General features: G+C 42.2%; 1 protein-coding gene across 1 annotated transcript in view; it reads right to left on the bottom strand.

The window, feature by feature from the left end:
• FAT4 (FAT atypical cadherin 4) overlaps positions 1–17,559 on the bottom strand; it is a 365,853-nt gene that overhangs the window by 100,011 nt on the left and 248,283 nt on the right. The window lies entirely within an intron of this gene.

The following is a 17,559-nucleotide window of genomic DNA, read 5'->3' as shown; positions in this document are numbered from 1 at the left end:
CAAAAACAAAAATGTTATACATTGTAGCTTACCAGTTTTTTTAGGTGACTGGCTACATTAGTTTGCTTTTTTAGTTTGTTTTTTATTTTCACCTGGTGATCCAGGAACTCTGTTATTTTTCAGCTTCCTATAACAGACCAAACTGTCCAGCAGAAGTGGCGGTTATGTAAAACTTTTATTCCAAAAAAGTTGCTGTAACTGTTTGAAAAGTGTTAGCTGGAGTACAGCTTTAATTTCTTAGGCACCTTTCACACATGCAGACCGTTTGTCCATTTTTCATCCATCTGTTGACAAATGAAAAATGGACATCAATGCATCTCATAGGCCCTTTCGCACGGGCTTGTCCGTTTGACGGACTCTGCTTGCTCAGTGGGGGATCGATCTGCTGATCCCCACTGAGCAGGCGGATGACAGGTCCGTCTCCGCTCACTTTGCTGAGACGGGCCTGTCAGAGCTCTGCTCTCCTCTATGGGGAGACCAAATGAAAAAGGACCAACTGTCCGTTTTCATATGATCCAATCCGCCAGACGGATGGAAAATAGGATCACCATCTGTCTGTATTTGGTGGACAGGGTTGGATAGCAGCGGGTGTCAGCTGCCCTATAGGAGTGAATGGAGTGTCTGATCAGGTCCACCTGAAAAAAAAGACTGGTGGATCTCACTGGAAAGCCAGTGTGAAAGGGCCCTATGGAAAAATCGTATGTAAACAGATGATCATCCATTTACATCAGTTTGCATCCGCATCTGTCAACATCCGTTTTTTTAAACGGATTAAATTGCTATTTTTGTTCCGTTAATATAATAAAACGGTTGAAAAACGGATGTGAATGGACAAACGATTTTGGACAAATGATTTTGCATCTGTTTTTGCATTGATAGTGGATGTAAAAAAACTGATGAGAAACTGATGAGCAGCGGATGAGAAACTGATGTAAACTTCTTTTTTTTTTTTTATGATGTAAACTTCATTTGTTTTTTCTTTGAAAAAAACCTGACTGTACTGATGAAATGAACGGTCATGTGTGAAAGGGGCCTAGTCAAGTCCATTTAAACCTGCTAGTTCATTTAACACTACTCTCTCCACAGGGTGAGAATATTGCTGTCCAAAAATGTCTCCATGGCTCCTCCTTCCAGAGTGGAGACACCCTAAGGCAAGAAGTGTGTTACTGGCTGGATGAAAGTAATGGGGCAATGGAAATAATGCTAAAAAAAGCCACAAAAAAGAAAACAAATGCAACCACTATATGGATCTTATGGTATGCTGCAATTTTTTTGATTTAATATCACTTTAATTTACATGCAAATCAAGACTTTTCCTGTAAAAGATGGGCTTAGCCCCACCCCCTATCACCACCGGAGCCTCCCTAATTAAGAAAGAAGGTGGTATACGGATAGAGAAGTTTGAGAGGTAGGAAGGAATAATCTATTTATATGGATTTTTGTTTATCCCATGTCCAGGTTAGTGACAAATTTGAATAAATTTATATTTATAGATTCAGGCTGGGTTCACACCTCCGACGGATGCGGCTCGCAGCAGGGGTCCGGTGCGTCCCTGTTCTCCGATTCAGGTTAGAATCAGGGCCAAATTTTTGCCTGAATTTGGCCGTGAAACAGAGCCAAAGACACACAGCGTTCCTGTGCAAGCCACCTGCAGCTGCAACAAAGATATGTGAGCCGGCTCCATAGAGAACCAGTCACAATCTCCTGTCATGGGAACTGGATGCGGAAAAGCCTGCATCCAATTCACATAGGTGTGAACCTAGTCTTAAAGTCAAAACATTTACTCCATTTCATCTAAATTCTTCTGAATATAAGAAACTTGGTCTGGATAAATATATGCTATATTATTCATGAAGAAGACAGACAAAAGTTACAAAAATGATGACCAGGCTATATTTAATGTGCTCCTATGTAATGTCTTTCAGGCATTTTATAGGCATTCTCCACTTTTTATCATAAGGTCTGGGCCAGAGAAAGAACCCTTTCATCATCCACTGAACAGGAAAGCTCCTTCTAATGGATTATCATCCTTACCTAGTGAGAAACAGTAAACATCAGCCTTATGACCCAACAATTTCATAATCCTAAACTTTTTATTGGCTGGGGTCCAGGAAGTAGGAAGTGAGCAGGGAGACCAAAACCTTAACTAATACTAAAGTCTAAAGCCAAGTACACAACGGGCAGAATGTCAGGAGACATCGGCTCATTCAATAAAAACTGGCCGACTGTGTGTATGTCAGCCAATCCAACAGAAGCCGGCCGTTTGGCTGGCTTCTGTCGGATAAGCATGCTGGAAAACCAGCAGCCAACCAGCTCCCAATCAGCGCTCTCAGCCAATGGCATTCCCATCTCAGAACACAACAGCTCAGTGGGGAGAGATCGCTGTACTACCATTTGATCGTTAGTACAGCGGCGCCGACTAGAGCTGTCAGTTTTTTTGGGTTGAAGAAAAAAAAAATATTAGTGTGTACCAGGCTTAACCACTTGCCGACCGCCTCACGTCTATATACGTGAGCAGAGCGGCACGGGCAGGCAAAATCACATACCTGGTACGTGATTGACTTCCCGCGGGCGGGGGGTCCGATCGGACCCCCCCCCCCGGTGCCATCGGCGGTCGGCATTTGGTTGGGAGCGATGAGGGACGAGGGGGAGACCATCCGATCGTGGCCCCCCCCTCGCGATCGCTCCCAGCCAATGAGAAACATCCCCTGCCTCTGTATAGTACACAGAGGCAGAGGATGTGATGTCATCTCTCCTGGGCTGGGCAGTTTCCGTTCCAGCGCCGAGGAGAGACGACATGTAAGTGCACCAACACTCACACACAACACAGTAGAACATGCCAGGCACACTAAACACCCCCGATCCCCCCCCCCGATCGCCCCCCCCGATCCCCCCCAATCACCCCCCCCCCCAGTCACAAACTGACACCAGCAGTTTTTTTTTTTTCCTGATTACTGCATAGTGTCAGTTTGTGACAGTTACTGTGGTAGGACAGTAAGTGTTAGCCCCCTGTAGGTCTAGGGTACCCCCCTAACCCCCCCTAATAAAGTTTTAACCCCTTGATCACCCCCTGTCGCCAGTGTCGCTAAGCGATCATTTTTCTGATCGCTGTATTAGTGTCACTGGTGACGCTAGTTAGGAACGTAAATATTTAGGTTCGCTGTCAGCGTTTTATAGCGACAGGGACCCCCATATACTATCTAATAAATGTTTTAACCCCTTGATTGCCCCCTAGTTAACCCTTTCACCACTGATCACCGTATAACTGTTACGGGTGACGCTGGTTAGTTCGTTTATTTTTTATAGTGTCAGGGCACCCGCTGTTTATTACCGAATAAAGGTTTAGCCCCCTGATCGCCCGGCGGTGATATGCGTCGCCCCAGGCAGCGTCAGATTAGCGCCAGTACCGCGAACACCCACGCACGCACCGTACACGCACCGTACACCTCCCTTAGTGGTATAGTATCTGAACGCATCAATATCTGATCCGATCAGATCTATACTAGCGTCTCCAGCAGTTTAGGGTTCCCAAAAACGCAGTGTTAGCGGGATCAGCCCAGATACCTGCTAGCACCTGCGTTTTTCCCCTCCGCCCGGCCCAGCCCAGCCCACCCAAGTGCAGTATCGATCGATCACTGTCACTTACAAAACACTAAACGCATAACTGCAGCGTTCGCAGAGTCAGGCCTGATCCCTGCGATCGCTAACAGTTTTTTTGGTAGCGTTTTGGTGAACTGGCAAGCACCAGCCCCAGGCAGTGTCAGATTAGCGCTAGTACCGCTAACACCCACGCACGCAGCATACGCCTCCCTTAGTGGTATAGTATCTGATCGGATCAATATCTGATCCGATCAGATCTATACTAGCGTCCCCAGCAGTTTAGGGTTCCCAAAAACGCAGTGTTAGCGGGATCAGCCCAGATACCTGCTAGCACCTGCGTTTTGCCCCTCCGCCCGGCCCAGCCCAGCCCACCCAAGTGCAGTATCGATCGATCACTGTCACTTTTTTTTGTAGCGTTTTGGTGAACTGGCAAGCACCAGCGGCCTAGTACACCCCGGTCATAGTCAAACCAGCACTGCAGTAACACTTGGTGACGTGGCGAGTCCCATAAATGCAGTTCAAGCTGGTGAGGTGGCAAGCACAAGTAGTGTCCCGCTGCCACCAAAAAGACAAACATAGGCCTGTCGTGCCCATAATGCCCTTCCTGCTGCATTCGCCAATCCTAATTGGGAACCCACCGCTTCTGCAGCGCCCGTACTTCCCCCTTTCACATCCCCAACCAAATGCAGTCGGCTGCATGAGAGGCATTTATATGTCCTCCCGAGTACCCCTACCCAACGAACCCCCCCAAAAAAGATGTTGTGCCTGCAGCAAGCGCGGATATAGGCGTGACACCCGCTATTATTGTCCCTCCTGTCCTGACAATCCTGGTCTTTGCATTGGTGAATGTTTTGAACGCTACCATTCACTAGTTGAGTATTAGCGTAGGGTACAGCATTGCACAGACTAGGCACACTTTCACAGGGTCTCCCAAGATGCCATCGCATTTTGAGAGACCCGAACCTGGAACCGGTTACAGTTATAAAAGTTACAGTTACAACAAAAGTGTAAAAAAAAAAAAAAAACACAAACAAAAATAAAAAAAAATAGTTGTCGTTTTATTGTTCTCTCTCTCTCTATTCTCTCTCTATTGTTCTGCTCTTTTTTACTGTATTATATTCTGCAATGTTTTATTGTTATTATGTTTTATCATGTTTGCTTTTCAGGTATGCAATTTTTTATACTTTACCGTTTACTGTGCTTTATTGTTAACCATTTTTTTGTCTTCAGGTACGCCATTCACGACTTTGAGTGGTTATACCAGAATGATGCCTGCAGGTTTAGGTATCATCTTGGTATCATTCTTTTTAGCCAGCGGTCGGCTTTCATGTAAAAGCAATCCTAGCGGCTAATTAGCCTCTAGACTGCTTTTACAAGCAGTGGGAGGGAATGCCCCCCCCCACCGTCTTCCGTGTTTTTCTCTGGCTCTCCTGTCTCAACAGGGAACCTGAGAATGCAGCCGGTGATTCAGCCAGCTGACCATAGAGCTGATCAGAGACCAGAGTGGCTCCAAACATCTCTATGGCCTAAGAAACCGGAAGCTACGAGCATTTTATGACTTAGATTTCACCGGATGTAAACAGCGCCATTGGGAAATTGGGGAAGCATTTTATCACACCGATCTTGGTGTGGTCAGATGCTTTGAGGGCAGAGGAGAGATCTAGGGTCTAATAGACCCCAATTTTTTCAAAAAAGAGTACCTGTCACTACCTATTGCTATCATAGGGGATATTTACATTCCCTGAGATAACAATAAAAATGATTTAAAAAAAAAATGAAAGGAAAAGTTTAAAAATAAGATAAAAAAGCAAAAAAATAATAAAGAAAAAAAAAAAAAAAAAAAAAAAAGCACCCCTGTCCCCCCTGCTCTCGCGCTAAGGCGAATGCAAGCGTCGGTCTGGCGTCAAATGTAAACAGCAATTGCACCATGCATGTGAGGTATCACCGCGAAGGTCAGATCGAGGGCAGTAATTTTAGCAGTAGACCTCCTCTGTAAATCTAAAGTGGTAACCTGTAAAGGCTTTTAAAGGCTTTTAAAAATGTATTAATTTTGTTGCCACTGCACGTTTGTGCGCAATTTTAAAGCATGTCATGTTTGGTATCCATGTACTCGGCCTAAGATCATCTTTTTTATTTCATCAAACATTTGGGCAATATAGTGTGTTTTAGTGCATTAAAATTTAAAAAAGTGTGTTTTTTCCACAAAAAATGCGTTTGAAAAATCGTTGCGCAATTACTGTGTGGAAAAAAAAAATGAAACACCCACCATTTTAATCTGTAGGGCATTTGCTTTAAAATAATATATAATGTTTGGGGGTTCAAAGTAGTTTTCTTGCAAAAAAAAAAAATTTTTTCATGTAATCAAAAAGTGTCAGAAACCTTCAAGTGGTTAGAAGAGTGGGTAATGTGTGACATAAGCTTCTGAATGTTGTGCATAAAATGCCAGGACAGTTCAAACCCCCTCAAATGACCCCATTTTGGAAAGTAGACACCCCAAGCTATTTGCTGAGAGTCATGTCGAGTCCATGGAATATTTTATATTGTGACACAAGTTGCGGGAAAGAGACAAATTTTTTTTTTTTTTTTGCACAAAGTTGTCACTAAATGTTATATTGCTCAAACATGCCATGGTGATTTGTGAAATTACACCCCAAAATAAATTCTGTTGCTTCTCCTGAGTACGGGGATACCACATGTGTGAGACTTTTTGGGAGCCTAGCCGCGCACGGGACCCCAAAAACCAAGCACCGCCTTCAGGCTTTCTAAGGCCGTAAATTTTTGATTTCACTCTTCACTGCCTATCACAGTTTCGGAGGCCATGGAATGCCCAGGTGGCACAAAACCCCCCCAAATGACCCAATTTTGGAAAGTAGACACCCCAAGCTATTTGCTGAGAGGTATAGTGAGTATTTTGCAGACCTCACTTTTTGTCACAAAGTTTTGAAAATTGAAAAAAGAAAAAAAAAAATTTTTTTTCTGGTCTTTCTTCATTTTCAAAAACAAATGAGAGCTGCAAAATACTCACCATGCCTCTCAGCAAATAGCTTGGGGTGTCTACTTTCCAAAATGGGGTAATTTGGGGGGGGTTTGTGCCATCTTGGCATTTTATGGCCTTCAAAACTGTGATAGGTAGTGAGGAGTGAAATCAAAAATGTATGCCCTTAGAAATCCTGAAGGCGGTGATTGGTTTTCAGGGCCCCGTACGCGGCTAGGCTCCCAAAAAGTGCCACACATGTGGTATCCCCGTACTCAGGAGAAGCAGCTGAATGTATTTTGGGGTGCAATTCCACATATGCCCATGGCCTGTGTGAGCAATATATCATTTAGTGACAACTTTTTGTAAATTTTTTTTTTTTTTTTGTCATTATTCAATCACTTGGGACAAAAAAAATAAATATTCAATGGGCTCAAAATGCCTCTCAGCAATTTCCTTGGGGTGTCTACTTTCCAAAATGGGGTCATTTGGGGGGGGTTTGTACTGCCCTGCCATTTTAGCACCTCAAGAAATGACATAGGCAGTCATAAACTAAAAGCTGTGTAAATTCCAGAAAATGTACCCTAGTTTGTAGACGCTATAACTTTTGCGCAAACCAATAAATATACGCTTATTGACATTTTTTTTACCAAAGACATGTGGCCGAATACATTTTGGCCTAAATGTATGACTAAAATTTAGTTTATTGGATATTTTTTATAACAAAAAGTAGAAAATATCATTTTTTTTCAAAATTTTCAGTCTTTTTCCGTTTATAGCGCAAAAAATAAAAACGGCAGAGGTGATCAAATACCATCAAAAGAAAGCTCTATTTGTGGGAAGAAAAGGATGCAAATTTCGTTTGGGTACAGCATTGCATGACCGCGCAATTAGCAGTTAAAGCGACGCAGTGCCGAATTGTAAAAAGTGCTCTGGTCAGGAAGGGGGTAAATCCTTCCGGGGCTGAAGTGGTTAAGTGAAAGGTAGATTCAGTACTTTTTTCATATGGACAGATAAAAAATGCACAACTTTACTACAGAGAAAGATAAAGAATAACTTTTCATAGAGAGTTGTATTTTTCATATATATATATATATATATATATATATATATATATATATATTTTTTTTTTTTTTTTATATAGTATATTTTGGTCCAAGAAATCTGTTATACAGATCTCACGTGTATTTTATTTTTATTTTTCTGGCAGCACAAAACTTGATGAAGCTACACAGTGTGATTAGTTATAAAATCAAAGTAGAACTATAGGTAAAACCCTTTGTTTTCATTTTGGATATAGTACGGGGGTTATACCCCTGTGAGGTTTATTTTTGCCCTCTTTGTCTCATTGGGGAGATTTACCTGCACTTCCTGTCCCATAGCCAAAACAGGAAGTGAGAGGAAATCCTTGCAAATTAAGGGAATCTCTTGGGGACCCCCAGGTCACCCATTGGAAGATTTCCCCTCTATTTCTGGGACAGACAAAAATTTGGGATTTTTCTTTTGCTTTCACTTTCAATGATAATGGTAATGGTAAACAGGATAAATAGAGAGGATGAATCTTTCTAATGGGGGTACAGACAGCAATAAAAACTGATTAGTGTTCTAATCCCTCTCCCCTCTATCCAAAAAAAAATAAAAAATATCCCTATGGTTATACTTTAAAATAAACTCACAAAGCCATTCTATATGATGAATTGAGTTTATTAGTGCCTAATATCTGAATTACTGTCATGTGAAAAACATTATCATTTAATGAATTTTGGAAACTGCTATAGCTTGAGTAATCTTTTCATATTCAGTATCCTCTGCTCTTTAGATTCCGAGTATGGGATCAGCAGTTTCATTTTTTTAACATATTTTAACAGTAGGGGCAGAATTAACTCTGATATGGAAGATAATCCCTGGAATGTAATGAAAGGAACAGCAACAAAACTGGAAGCTGGTCTAAAAAGTATTTAGCGAGAGGCAATGGGTTTGACTGATCATTATTTTGAGCAATAGGAGTGGGAGAGAGCACAGACAAGAGAATTCCCACACTGCAGGAGCAGGCTTAATGCAAGAAAATGATACTATCTACTAAAGTGCTGTACAAACATAAATTGTCAGTTATTAAAACATAAAGTATATGTTTTACCAAGCGTAAAATACCAAGATACCAAGCGTGGAAGGACATGCACCTAAACATTGCTTTTTGTAAAAATGTGCATATGTTAATAAACTGCTTGCAGCAATAAACACTCAGGTGTTGTGTGGATTGAGCTGTGACATTTAATAGTAAGCTACAGCAGACCCACTCCATAAGGTACAACATATTCAGCTCCTGAACTGTTTTCAGTGAACTTTTGAACATATTATATCAAGTGACTTTAAGCCCATCTCTGTGCAAAGTGTCACCTTCTAAAGTTCTTTTAGGGCCTGTGCTATGTCAATGGCCTTTTGTTTGCTTTAAAGTGGTTGTAAACCCTTTTAAAATATTTTAAAAAAAAACTGTAAGACAAAGGCATAATGAGCTAGTATGCATAGTATACTAGCTCATTATGAATTACTTACCTGAGATCAAAGCCCCCGCAGCGGTCCTCATTCACCACTCCAGCAGCCAACATCTCCCTGGGGAGTTACTTCTAGGTATTGCGGCTCCGGCGAAGTGATTGGTCGGAGCCGTGATGACATCACTCCCACGCATGCGTGCAGGAGCCGCCGATAACGGCAAAGTACAACTGAAGCAAGGGCACGTACATGTCATTGCTTCAGTTTGCTTAAGTGTGCATGTGCCGATTACGTTGGCACATGCAAATACAGGGATATCTCCTAAACCGTGTAGGTTTAGGAGATATCCAGTGTAGCTACAGGTAAGCCTATTGTAGTATAAAGTGGTTGTAAAGGGTTTACAATCACTTTAAGCTGGCTTTGCATCCCCATACAAGTCTATGGGAATGCAAAACCTATTTGAAGCAGGACAAATGCAGGTCAGAAAGAGGTCAAATGCAGGTTAAGTGCAGCTGTTAATGAAGTCATAATGATCTCAGAAGTGTCTCAAACTGATGCCACCAACAGAAGCTGAAAGACCATTGGCACAGGCCCTAATGCTCACCTAAATTTGCCATACTTGTCCAGAACTGCTTCTGTGAGTAATGACTAAGGACCCAGGGCAGCACTCCGGCTGCTCTGCATTGCTGGCTGGCTAGGGGACAGTGTGTTGCCCGATCAAAGCTCACCACATGACTCTTTTATTTTTTGTTTTGTACCAGCTTTATTTGAAATGTACAAAATGTACACTTCATCCACTGTAATGTTGGGCAGCGTGCTGTGCTGCCTGAGAGTGCAGTGTCATTTGGGCCTGTGCGCTGTGATAAAATGCAGCACGTCTGCATGTTATTGCAGCATGCTGTAGCGCAGTGCTGGGCTGCGTTGAAGTGTGAATGGGACACACAGGAAACAGTTGTAAAAGGGCTTTCACACCGGAGCGCTGCGCTGGCAGGACGTCAGGAAAATTCCTGCCAGCAGCTTCTTTGGAGCGGTGAAGGAGCGGTGTGTTTACCGCTCCTAAACCGCTGCTCCCCATTGAAATCAATGGGGCAGCGCTGGGATACCGCCGGCAAAACGCTTCTATTGCGGTGCATTGAGGGCGGTTTTAACCCTTTCTCGGCCGCTAGCGGGGGTAAAAGCACCCCACTAGCGGCCGAAATGCGCTGCTAATCCGACGGTAAAACGCCGCTAAAAATAGCAGCGTTTTACCGCCGACACTATGGGCGGCCCAGTGTGAAAGGGCTCATAGTGTGAATTGGTCTTAAAACCGAAGAGTACAAAATCTGGTGCAGCTGTGCATAGTAGCCAATAATCTTCTAACCTCAGCTTGTTTAATTAAGTTTTGACAAAAAAAAAAAAAAAACTGGCAGCTGATTGGTTTCAATGCAGAGCTGCACCAGATTTTGCACTCTCTAGTTTTAGTAAATCAACCCCTGTGTCTCAGTACTGTGCCTTTATATGGCAGACAGAGACTTGCACATGTGTCCACCATAGTCATACAAGGGGTGTTCCATATAGCCTTGTGGCACTTCTATGTCACCATGAAATGTAATCGAAAAGAAAATATATTAGATTTTCTATGCAACCTAATGAAGCATACATTTCTAAATGGTAAATTATTTTTGTTCCACTGGCACTAAACACATATATGTACACTGTAAAATAAAAAAAGATACAAGTGACTTGACATATAGGCTATGCTTCTACACATTACTATAATATTATTTCACATTACCATAATCTAGAAAAATGCTCACTATGTCATGGCACATTTGACTAATAGTTACTGACCATGACATTGACAGGGTATTATAAAAGTAGCTTCTTTAGATAATAAGCACATTTAGGGGAAACAAAACCTGCCTGCATAGTAAATGTATGAAGAAATAGAGGATCGTCAAAGGACACCAACATCCTATACTACAATTGAAAAGAAGAAAAGGAACAAGGTGGACTTTAAGGTGCCAACAAGAAAGGTCAAATAAAATTAATATATTTTATTGTTACCAAAGTAGATAAAAACATTTGCTCATAAAAGACAAGGCCAATAAAATGGACCTCCCTCAGATACCTCCCACAGAGTAATAGATGCCTAAACAACATATAATAACCTAATTCACAATCAAATCAAATATAACAGATGAGGTGTCTTTCAAAACTTACTTGCTGATGTGTAAATTTTGCCAATAAATGTATGTATTGTATTTTAGACACTGCTTTGTCTGAGCCAATGAGGAAGGAGAGAGCTGGGAGAGACACTGTTCTTGTGCACATCACTGGATTGTGATCGGGCTCAGGTAAGTATAAGGGGGACTGGGGGGATTTTTTTTTTTACCTTAATGCAGAGAATGCATTGAAGTGTTACTAAAGCCAGGACCATGCATTCACTATATCTGGTCACCCACAGTACACAGACCATGGAAATGCAATTGTTTTAGTAAATATAAACTAATAAATGCCTATTCTCATCAGGAGTTAGAGCAGTCTTGTGACTTCTATCAGTGTCTGGTTAAAGCGTGTAGGAGGAGTTTTAATTCTCCCATGAATGTCCTATAAGGATACAGGACCCCTGACCCTCTGTCTGGACAGTGATGATTGGCCCTGTGCTGATCACATGCACTCTCCCCCCCAAAAAAAGAAAAAACTCTCTAGCAATAAACACCAAACTGAGCATGTGCAGCTTGTCCCCTAGCCTCTGTACTATCCGGAACTGGATTGGGGACTCTGGAAGCAGTAGAAGATTAGAGAAGACAGGATTAAACAGGTTTTTTTACACAGTGCAGAGGATTAACCCCTTAGGTTCCACAGTGAGTATAACAAGCATGCTTTACTGCATATACAGATTGATTTTACTGTTGTGGGTTTAGTAACACTTTAAGGTAAAAAAAAAAACCCTGAACCTTTAGAACCACTTTCAATTACTGCACTGACACATTAAGTGCCGGTTCACACAGGGGCGGCACGACTTGCAGGTCGCCTCAGCGAGGCGACCTGCAAACGACTTCTGAGGCGACTTGCAAAACGACTTCTGTATAGAAGTCTATGCAAGTCGCCCCAAGTCGCCCCCAAAGTAGTACAGGAACCTTTTTCTAAGTCGGAGCGACTTGCGTCGCTCCTATTAGAACGGTTCCGTAGCACAGAACGGGAGGCGACTTGTCAGGCGACTAGGTCGCCTGACAAGTCGCCCCTATGTGAACCGAGCCTTAAATCCAAGGATTTTGCAGCCTGATTAAAAAAGGCTGATTTCTGGTAGTGTTTAACATGATCACTGATTTGTTAAGCCTTAGTACTCTAAGTTGTTGTAGGGGTTTTCTTTGAATGGATTTGAAGTAGTGTCATTGTTGTAAATATTCATGATTGGTATACGTGGAAACTTCCTGAACAGCAGAGGAGCTCCTTTGTGCAGATTCCTGCAAAAAATGAATCATGCTCTGCCATATATGAAAAGGGTGTAGCATTCAATGCAGAAGCACAATATGCAGGAAGCTACTCTGATAACAATATAAACAATGCGGCTATTACTACAGAATTCCGAATTATGAAACTGCAAAAAAAAAAATGTTACCATTGTCATAGTTTAACAATATTTAGAATCATTAAAAAGAAACTATGAATGGTGTTATAGCATTGAAGTATTGAACAAGACATAAAAACAATTCAAGAGAATTTTGATCAGTGTGAGGCCATCCCTGCCTGACAGATGTCGATTGTTTGATTAAATTCTGTCAAAGGGACATGTTGGAAATTTTTTATTGAACAGCGTTTAAGGCCAGCTTCAATTTCCTGCAAATGCATACCTCATCTTCCCAGAAAAAAACTGAGAGTAGATATAAACAATCTTAATTAGTGTCCATCCAATTTGTAGATTGTTGTGGTAATAAACCCAAAAACAAAAATCTATTAGGCTCCATGTACACTGCTGCTGGTAAACGGACGTTCAGAGGCAGTTGGATGCTTTTTTCAGCTGCCCCTGAACTCATCCAATGTTATCTTATGTGTACATGTACACAGGTACGTTTAATTTTGTTTTGAGGCAGTTGCGTTTATAGGCATTTCTTTGAAGGCAAAAAGATGAGTTCAGAAGCCGAAGTTTCCAACGTTTCAGATGCCAAACGCGGCTAAACGTGGTAACTCGTGTTTAGCCATGTTTAGTTTACAAGCGTTTTTCATTTTTGGCTATTTAAAAAAAAATGCTTCTAAACGCAAACGCGGCTAAACGCGGCTAAACCCGGCATGTAAACTTGGCAAAACGGACGTTTTAAACGTGGGTTACTATCTGTCAAGTTAAATCGTTCAGGAGAGGTTGTAAAAACGTCCCGTGTACATTAAGCCTTATATATTGCAGGTTTCTGATTCTTAAATGGCTGGTGGTAGCTACATTAGTTCCCTTTTTAGGGTACTTTTACACGGGCATTCCATTTGTCTGTTTTCAGATGGCAAATGGACAGCAATTCATTCCTATGAGCTTGCGGTTATAAATGGATGATCATCCATTTACATCCTCCTACATACATGTCTGTTCAGGTCCGTTGTTTTAAACTGAGCAAGACTGCATCCCTTTTCCATTCAGATGGATCTCAACGAACGTAAACGGATGCTGTCCGTTTCATTTATGTCATTTTTTAGGCAAAAAACTTTTTTTGTATACTTTTGCTATCTATGATTGGTTTCTGCAACAACAAAAAAAAATAGGATGCATAAATAAATGTAAACCTAACTGAACCGCAAACTGATGTAAACTGTACAGAACCGAAGGTACTGTAGATGTGAACATTTATGTAAACTGATGTAACCTGAATTCGTATTCCATATGTATGAACTGATGACGTCCATATGAATTTAACCTTAGACTTTTTTCCCTTTATTTTCACCCGGTAATCCTGCCAGTAAGTCTGTTTTATTAAAACCTTTATCCCAAATGGAAAAAACTGTTGCTTTCACTGCATATAAAGTGTTAGCCCCCTTTCACACTTATACGACTTGTCCCACGATTTTGGGCTGCAAAATCGCATGACAAGTCACTCTCCATGATTTTGAATGACTACCATTCATTTTGGCACGACTTTAAATCCTGCCGACTTCAAAGTAGTTCCTGCACTACTTTTTTTCTGAAGTCGGATCAAAGTCGGATTCCATATTAACTGATCCGACATTGGCATGCGACTTGTGCATAAAGGGGAACTCCACACCAATTTTTTTTTTAAGAAAAAACTGGCATGGGTTCCCCCTTCATGAGCATACCGGGCCCTTCAGTCTGGTATGGATTTTAAGGGGAAACCAACACCGAAAATGCAGTGTGGGGTCCCCCCCAAAATCCATACCAGACCCTTATCCGAGAACCAGCCTGGCCAGTTAGGAAAGGGGGTGGGGACGAGTGAGCGTCCCCCCCGAGCCGTACCATGCCCTCAACATGGGGAGTGGGTGCTTTGGGGCAGGGGGGCACCCTGCAGCCTCCCTCACCCCAAAGCACCTTGCCCTCATGTTGATGAGGACAAGGGCCCCTTCCCGACAACCCTGGCCATTGGTTGTCGGGGTCTGCGGGCAGGAGGCTTATCGGAATCAGGGAGCCCCCTTTAATAAGGGGGCCCCCTGATCCCGGCCCCCCTACCCTATTTGAATGAGTATGGGGTGCATCATACCCCTACCCATTCACCTGGGGGGAAAAAAAGTGTCAATAAAAAAACACACTAGACAGATCTTTAAAGTAATTTATTAGGCAGCTCCGAGGGTCTTCTTCTGACTTCGGGGGTCTCTTCCGACTTCTCTGGCCTCTTCTCCCGCTCTCCGGTGTGTTCTGCCTTCTGCCGGGCTCCTCCGCTATCTTCTTCCAGCTCTTTTACTAGCGTTGGCCCGGTCTTCTAAGTCGTCTTCTTCCCTCTTCTTTTCTTCTGATGTTGACACGAAGCTCTCTCCCGCTGTAATTCCGTGTGCACAGTGCGCAACTATTTATATAGGCATGGGGCGTGGTCACCATGTGATGTCACCCTTGACCCCGCCCCTTTATGATGTCACAGCCCAGGGCATGAAAAATTGTAATTTAAAAGAAAAAAAATGGCCCTTTAAGAGCTATGGGTGGAAGTGACATTATGACGTCACTTCTGCCCTGCATTGTTTTGGAGTTGGGTGGGGGCCATCTTTCCCTCACTCGTCACCATGACCAGCAAGGGTTAAGATCCGATCGCCTCCGCCGCTGCCGACGGCTCTGGTAAGCGGCAGAGAGCACCGGAGCGTGGCAGGAGGGGGGTCCCTCTCCCGCCATAAATAAAAGTGATCGCGCTGCGAATCCGCCGCAGAGACCACTATTATCGGAAACCGAACCACCGGCCGAACACGAGGATACTGGGGTTATGGCAGCTAGCTGCTGCCATAACAATGATATCCCCCTTCAAAGTAAGGATGTATATCAGTCCGGAAGTGATTAAATCAGAAATTTTTTCTGTTTTAAAAATGCTTATAAACGCAAATGTGCAAGGACATCAAGGGGGAATCAAGAATGGAAAAGGACCTGGGGGTCCTAGTAGATGACAGGCTCAGCAATGGCATGCAATGCCAAGCCGCTGCAAACAAAGCAAACAGAATATTGACATGCATTAAAAAGGGGATTAACTCAAGAGATAAAGCGTTTTATTCTCCCACTCTACAAGACTCTGGTCCGGACGCACCTGGAGTATGCTGTCCAGTTCTGGGCACCAGTCCTCAGGAAGGATGTGCTCGAAATGGAGCAAGTACAAAGAAGGGCAACAGAGCTAATAAAGGGTCTGGAGGATATTAGTTATGAGGAAAGGTTTCGAGCACTGAACTTATTCTCTCTGGAGAAGAGATGCTTGAGAGGGGATATGATTTCAATTTACAAATACCGTACTGGTGACCCTACAATAGGGATAAAACTTTTCCGCGAAAGGGAGTTTAATAAGACAAGTGGCCAGAAAATTAATAAGACACGTAGAACAAAAGAGGTTTAACCTTAAACTGTGTAGAGGGTTCTTTACTGTAAGAGCGGCAGGATGTGGAATTCCCTTCCCCAGGCGGTGGTTGCAGCAGGGGGCATTGATAGTTTAAAAAAACTATTAGATAAGCACCTGAACAACTGCAACATACAGGTATATACAATGTAATACTGACATATAATCACACACATAGGTTTGACTTGATGGTCTTTTTTTGGCCTCACCTACTATGTAACATGGTTTACTGCAGTTACATGCGGTTACAAGCATTTGCCATTTGAGATGCCAGTAAACTAAAGTCCTGAACATGATTTTTCTGCTTTCAAAAAAATGCCTGTAACCTCAACTGCCTCTAAACTACTATAAACGACTGAGTGTACATGTACACATAAGATAACATAGAGGAGAGTTCAGGGGCTGCTGAAAAAAAATCGCCCTGCTTCTAAACTTCAGCTTAGCAGCTTTAGTGTACATGAGGCCTAATAGTGGTCTGACAGAGCATTAACAAGGGGCAAGGTACTGTATATATGTGGTTAAGCACTGAGCTTTGATTTTGTCCACACAGCAGAACTACTGACTATAACAACAAATCAGATAACGATTCAATCGAAAAGGTATTGTTGGCTATGGAGAAGAATCTGAATCTGAAACATGTTTTATATAGTACAAATGTTTTTGACTACGAAAAACAAATGCTAAGCTCTATGTGAAAATACTATAGTATTCTCTGAGATACCGCTCAAGGACAAATATTTAAAAAGTCAGAATCCCTTATCTGCATACTTGTTTCAGGTCAGCAATGACAATGGCTATGTTTCTTATGACAAATTTATTTAAAGTGTATCTTCTGTTAAAACTTTTTTTTTTTTGGACAGAGAATAGAAGGATTAGAATCCCTGTCAGGTTTTTATTGTCCCCTCCAAGTAGATTCTAATTGTCTGGATGACCGTTGTTACCAACACAAAAAGTGATAGGAAATCCAAAATGTTACAGTTGTCACCAGAACAGGTGATGAGGATAAATTTTCCAATGGGGACACCAATCTTGGTGACAGCTATCTAAGAGAGGGAATTCCGTCACTTTGTACATGTTTCCTCTCACTTCCTTTTGTGTTGCAGGACAGGAAATGAAGGGAAATCCCCCAAAGGAACACAACAGAAAATACTGAAAAAGACTGATGGAATGTTTAATCCTTCTCAAATTTCTCTACTATCCTACTCTACTCTCTCTTTTTCAACTCTCTCCAAAATGCACTTAAAACTTGTTTGTCTACTGTTTGTGGCCATTCCTTTTTCCCCCAGTATGTCATAGCATACTGTTGATTGGCCCTACAAAGAAAACTCACTTACCATAATGCAATGGAAACTTTCAAGTTCAGTCGAATCATTTTGAAAAATATCAACAGGCAGAAAGAAATTATCAACAACAAAAACAAAGCTGGATTGATTGTTATGTTATTCATTGAACAAACATTGGCTATTAATTCAACTAACTATATTTCAAGGATAT

The sequence above is a fragment of the Aquarana catesbeiana genome, linkage group LG01 (genome assembly GCF_042186555.1).
Source record: "Aquarana catesbeiana isolate 2022-GZ linkage group LG01, ASM4218655v1, whole genome shotgun sequence".
In the NCBI taxonomy this organism is placed as follows: domain Eukaryota; kingdom Metazoa; phylum Chordata; class Amphibia; order Anura; family Ranidae; genus Aquarana; species Aquarana catesbeiana.
The sequence above is the reverse complement of the archived record's forward strand: the minus strand, read 5'-3'. Positions and strand labels throughout refer to the sequence as shown.